General features: G+C 34.1%; 1 long non-coding RNA gene across 1 annotated transcript; it reads right to left on the bottom strand.

The window, feature by feature from the left end:
• Positions 1-4708: 4708 nt before the first annotated feature.
• On the bottom strand, positions 4709-5517 carry LOC130078414 (uncharacterized). Its single transcript, XR_008805924.1, has 3 exons — positions 5418-5517; positions 5026-5183; positions 4709-4876 (listed from the first exon to the last, which is right to left on the bottom strand). It is a non-coding gene; the product is annotated as an uncharacterized LOC130078414 (long non-coding RNA).
• Positions 5518-5811: the final 294 nt, after the last annotated feature.

Below are 5811 nucleotides of genomic sequence, written 5' to 3'. Positions count from 1 at the left end.
TGCGCCCTCGTCATCATCTGCATAAGAGACCATCTCTAAAGAGACACCCGTTTCCTCAACTGCTCAAACTTACTACATATATAAATAATAATATCTTTTTGATGCTGTAGTAAATATGAATTATTTTTAACAACAATAACATTTCAAGTGTATGCTGACATACGTCTTTTGTAAAGAAATGTATACGCAATTTATATTTGTTTACATTGTTTAGGAATTTAAATAATTTAAGAGTAAGTCTTTAAATCAATTTATATTACATCATAGATATTATTAAGATTAATTATTTATAACTATTCCATTGTGTGTGTGTGTGTGTGTGTGTGTGTGTGTGTGTGTGTGTGTGTGTGTGTGTGTGTGTGTGTGTGTGTGTGTGTGTGTGTGTGTGTGTGTGTGTGTGTGTGTGTGTGTGTGTGTGTGTGTGTGTGTGTGTGTGTGTGTGTGTGTGTGTGTGTGTGTTTGAAATGGCACTGTAGGTTGTATCTATTGTGCTCCACTAGAGGGCGCCCTCAGTCCAGTGTTTGGAGCAGTGGGAGAACAGAACGAAAATTTTAATCGTAACAATTATACATAAACAATTCTAGAATTTTCAATTATTTTATATTTTAAGAACATTCTTCTTCTTTTTTTTTTTTTTAATCTAAAGTTTTGTCTTAAGAACAATCTTATGGAAAAATATAAGAACATTCACGCAATGTTGTGGTGAATACAAAATATCCTTAACCTTTTTTTCCGGAAATAATGCTAAAAACAGTTCAGTTAAGAATAATTATATTTTTAAGAATAGTGAATCATGACAACAAGCGCAACAGCGTTTTCTCTCGTCGTGCTCGGGTAGGCCCTACAGTAGTTTTGTCTGTAATTGCAAAAATTAAAATATAATGTATAATTGCAAAAATGTATTTAAATAGAGTGTATTTAACAGGTACTATAGGTAAGTTACTATGTTAACCTATGCTCTAAATTGGTTATATAAGATAAATCTCTTTAAACAAGAATCATGTGACGCAAAAGAAAGAAGCAGCAGACGATGGACACACAGCACAACATATCAAGTTGAGATTTTAATATGTTTTAATATGTGACAGAGATACTCGTTATTGTATAACGAGTGGTAAGGTAGTGGTTCAGGTTGCAAAACTTATCTTTATTTATAAATATGCCGGAGTGTGTAACTTCTCTATCGCGGCGCACACACGCGCATGCGCAGAGGGCAAGCTAAACCCAGCTAGAATTTTTTTGTTCTAAAAATGATCTGAGAACATTACCATGCATTGTTCTAATAATGTTTTCAGCGGGTAGTTTTCTTTTTGTTCCCAGAATGTTCTCCTAAAAGTTCTAATATCATTCTTTAAAAACATTCTAAAAATGTTTAATGCTAACATTGTTAGAACATTATTCCCTAATGTTCTTATAACATTTTCAGCGGGTAGTTTTCTTTTTGTTCCCAGAATGTTCTCCTAAAAGTTCTAATAACATTCTTTAAAAACATTCTAAAAATGTTTAATGCTAACATTGTTAGAACATTATTCCCTAATGTTCTTATAACATTTTCAGCGGGTAGTTTTCTTTTTGTTCCGAGAATGTTCTCTTAAAAGTTCTAATAACATTCTTTAAAAACATTCTAAAAATGTTTAATGCTAACATTGTTAGAACATTATTCCCTAATGTTCTTATAACATTTTCAGCGGGCATAGTTTCTTTTTGTTCCCAGAATGATCTCTTAAAATATGGCATAACATTCTCTAAGAACACTCTAAAAATGTTTTGTGATGACCTTCTATAAAGGTTTAATCATAACATTTTTAGAACATTACATCCCCTAACATTCTTATAAAGTTTTTAGCGGGAAGTTTTATTTTTGTTCCCAAAATGTTGTCTTAAACAAAAAAAATGCTTAGCTATAACATTGTTAAAACATACAATTTTATTAATCTCAAAATTAAAACATCAAAATCTAACAGGTTTATAAATGCCATCCACATAAATTATTAGAAGTTCTGCGTACAGTAAATGCCCAACATTACATGAAGAACTCAGTAAAGTCACTCATGCATCTTGACTGCTGTGTTTGCTCAGAGCGCTCATCATCAGTCTTTGCTTGTCTTGGTTCTTCAGAAGAGTAATCCAGTCATCTGTATTAAGATTAGGTGTTCTACTGTTCTTCTCTTCTAGTTGTCGCTGCTCGCCCAGTTAGCAGCATTGAGCTCTGTTCTCTGTGTGCATGGTAGTTTTTCCTCATAGCCTATACAAGAAGATCATGCAACAGTGTAAACAGAAAGAATACAAATACATACATATTAAGATCACAAGCAATATTGACATTGACAACTTTCAAAATTAGCCAGCCTAATTAGTAATCAGAAATTATGTAAAGACTAATTTATTTAAAGTATAAATATGATACCTTATGAGTATCTTTTTTTTCTGTAATTTAAAACATATACTTAATCCATTATATACATGTTAATAACACAACTAAAGGCTAAATTATGTGAACAAACTTTGATGTTGGCTTGAGAAGCCTGAACCTCGAACCAAGACTGGAACTCAGGTCGCCCTGAGCACAGCTCCAGCATCACAGCGCTCGTTGCCCACTGGGCTATTGCTCTGACTTAAAGCTCATTTTCATCAGTTATATTGTCTATGGATCGTTACATTTCGTTACGTTACAATTCTGCTTGTTTTAAATCAGATACAGATAAAGTAGCACTGCATTTGAATGCATTGGCGATAGAACAATTTCTAGAGTGAATTAATCATACCTGTAAGTGCAGCGTCTCTTTGCTATTAGTAGTGAAGCTGTTATTTTAGTCAATAAAGTTTTAAATATGGATATTTTTCTTACACAAACGCATCGCTTCGCTTCAAAAGGCCTTTATAACCCCGCCAGAGCCGTGTGGATTACTTTTATCATGGATGGATGCATGAGCATGATAGACTTAAAACAGAAACGGCCATTCACTGCCATTATAATGCTCGGAAGAGCCAGGACATTTCTTTATATAACTCCGATTGTATTCTGAAAAAGAAGAATGTCATATACACCAAGGATGACTTGAGGGTGAGTAAATCATGGGCTAATTCTCATTTTTGGATGAGATCTTTTATGGTCTGTGTTAGGTGCTTTTAGCACTAAAGCTCTAGGAGTTAAGAGTTGAACATTTTTGTCTCAGAAATCAGAATAATAATATTTAGTTTAAATAGGTTAACAATATGTTGGCTTTCCTAAACCAACATAATTATTTCCTAACATTTGAACAAGATTACTATAATCTGTACTATAATATAGAGGTAATTCTATGAAGATTTACAACAAAAGTTACAAAACCACTTACCAGTTGCAAGGCTCGGAGCAACCTGCTGGCTCTTAACATTTAAATCAACAAAACAACAACACCATTATGTTCTACTACACTCATTATAAGTTTATTAGCCATGTGACGTTTTTTAACCCTTCGTTACCACCCTAGTACTACAACAGTCTCAATACAAATCGATTTCTATTCCTTTAATGTGAGAAATACATTGTACAAAGTGGCTACAGTTTGTTTTTAGAATTTTCCAAAATCTGTGTCCTGAAGCAAAACCACTGTGTTTTCTGTTGGGTTCAATGTGCAAGAAAAAGGTCACGGTGTGCTTTTGGGGAGTTGCCACATTGTATTACAGTTAAAACAATTCAATAATCTTCCTAATGATTGTAATATTGTCTTGTCTACATATTTCACAAGAGAGTGTTGGCTGAATTCTACTCTGGGCTAAATGATCAGCAGGTGCTTTAGGGCTAAAAGATGGGATTCTAATAACTCTATTTATTATTATTATTTCTAATAGCTATATTTAATGTTAACATTAATACAGAGCCTCTGGGATGTTAGCTGTCTGTCAGTAAAAAAAAAAAAAAAAAATGTGAGCCTTGTATTTGCAGCTGTGTCAATGTTAAGGGTCATACCATTCAGAAAAGTCATCATAGGTGATTTTAACATTTGAGTAGCAGAGTGTCTATTATTCTATTTTCACATCCTCACAGCTTGATTGACATTTCCTTCTGTTGCTTGAGTCGCTGCCAGAAATACCTGAGGAATGGTCATTGACAGCTTGGAGCATGTGTTGAGTGAGTAGCACACCTCTATCCTCACAGATAGTTCGTTTTCATTGTCAACCCTTATCAACAATTCACTAAAATACCAGTTCTCAGCTTACATTTCTATGAAAGAATTAATTCAAACTATGTAAATCGAGTTGCTTTCACATTTGAAATTTGTACATTGCAAAGTATGATGAACTGTCTAGCATTTAAGGGATTTGTGAGGCGTGTCTTTTCATCGAAGCAACATATTTTGGCCCATATAAACTCATGTGTATTTGATCATAATACAATTTTAAAAAACTGTTTTTATCCTTAAAACAGCTGAGCGAACTTTTACAATGTTTAAATTTGAAAATAATAATAAAAACCTCAGGAATTACATGCAGAAAATGGTCTCTTTTCCCTCCCAGAAGACAGCATGACAATAGAAATTCATTTCTTTAAAAAAAAAAAAAACACATTTAAATGAATATATGCATTTTAAGAATTATATTCTCGAGGAATAGTGCAAAATCAAGCCTATCTTTAAATTAACCTATACCCTAAATCGAGAGTGTGCTATAATTGCAAATATTACATATAAGATAATATATATGCTGTTAAATATGTTACAGCATGCCTTGCTGAACTCTCACGTGTGGTTGATATATGATTAAAGGATCTATAGGAAAAGTCGTAATATTTTCCCCATAATAATGAGGCCTGTTGCTTGTAGCAGATGCGACTCGATCTTCGATGCACTTGAAGCTGCAGCCGCTGTAGCCGGAGCAGCCGTTGCAGCAAAAGCTGTAATAAAAAGATTAGCAAATTAGCTGGAACCGATCAAATATAATGCTTCATTCAAGTCAAAAAAGTAGACTAAAAGTTAGGGTTTTGTATCTTGACCCTATTATAATAACATTACAGAAGAATGTCTATTGAGTAAAAATGCTTACTGGAACCATTGACAGAAATTGTCTGGGAAATGATGTTCAATGCATCAACATTTCCCGTTTCTGCTGCTGTCAAAAGGGTGTCTGCAATCTCTTTTCTGGATGGTAAAGATTGGCTGAGGCTGAACACTAGTTGTGTTATCGTGATGATTGACCCTGGTCTGAAATATATTAAAGAATGTTATAGGGGAATCCATTTTGCAAGCACATATTATTATAAGTTCAATGTTCATGCTCAACACACACACACACACACACACACACACACACACACACACACACACACACACACACACACACACGCACGCACGCACGCACGCACGCACGCACGCACGCATGCACACACACACACACACACACACACACAAAGCATGGTTGCAATATGCTGTATTTACCTGAATCCTTGGACAATCACTCCAAGAAAGTTAACATACTTGGGTTTGTAGACCGCTTCAAGCTGGAACAAATTACAAACAATAAGGAATATACAAAGTTAAAGTGTTAGTCATTTTCTGTTTTTTACAATTGCTAGGACACATTTCTCAATAATTCTGTCACTTTTCCAAAACTCTTCACACAGTTCTCCTAACCAACCTTCATCTTGGTTGAAAGTTGGTCACAGCAGTTCATTTCACATTCAAAATGCACTAAAATCATGTCAATGTCTCAAATCAACTCATTCTTCCAGAACACTATTTCACACAACAAACACACTTTGTCTGTCATAAAACAAAAACCTAAAAACACAACAGCAGCTAGCGTAATGTTTCCTTTTGTAAAATGTCTCTA

Source organism: Rhinichthys klamathensis, unplaced genomic scaffold (assembly GCF_029890125.1).
Source record: "Rhinichthys klamathensis goyatoka isolate OS25496 unplaced genomic scaffold, OSU_Roscu_1.1 h1tg000868l_1, whole genome shotgun sequence".
In the NCBI taxonomy this organism is placed as follows: Eukaryota; Metazoa; Chordata; class Actinopteri; order Cypriniformes; family Leuciscidae; genus Rhinichthys; species Rhinichthys klamathensis.
This window is presented reverse-complemented; position numbering and strand designations above follow the sequence as displayed.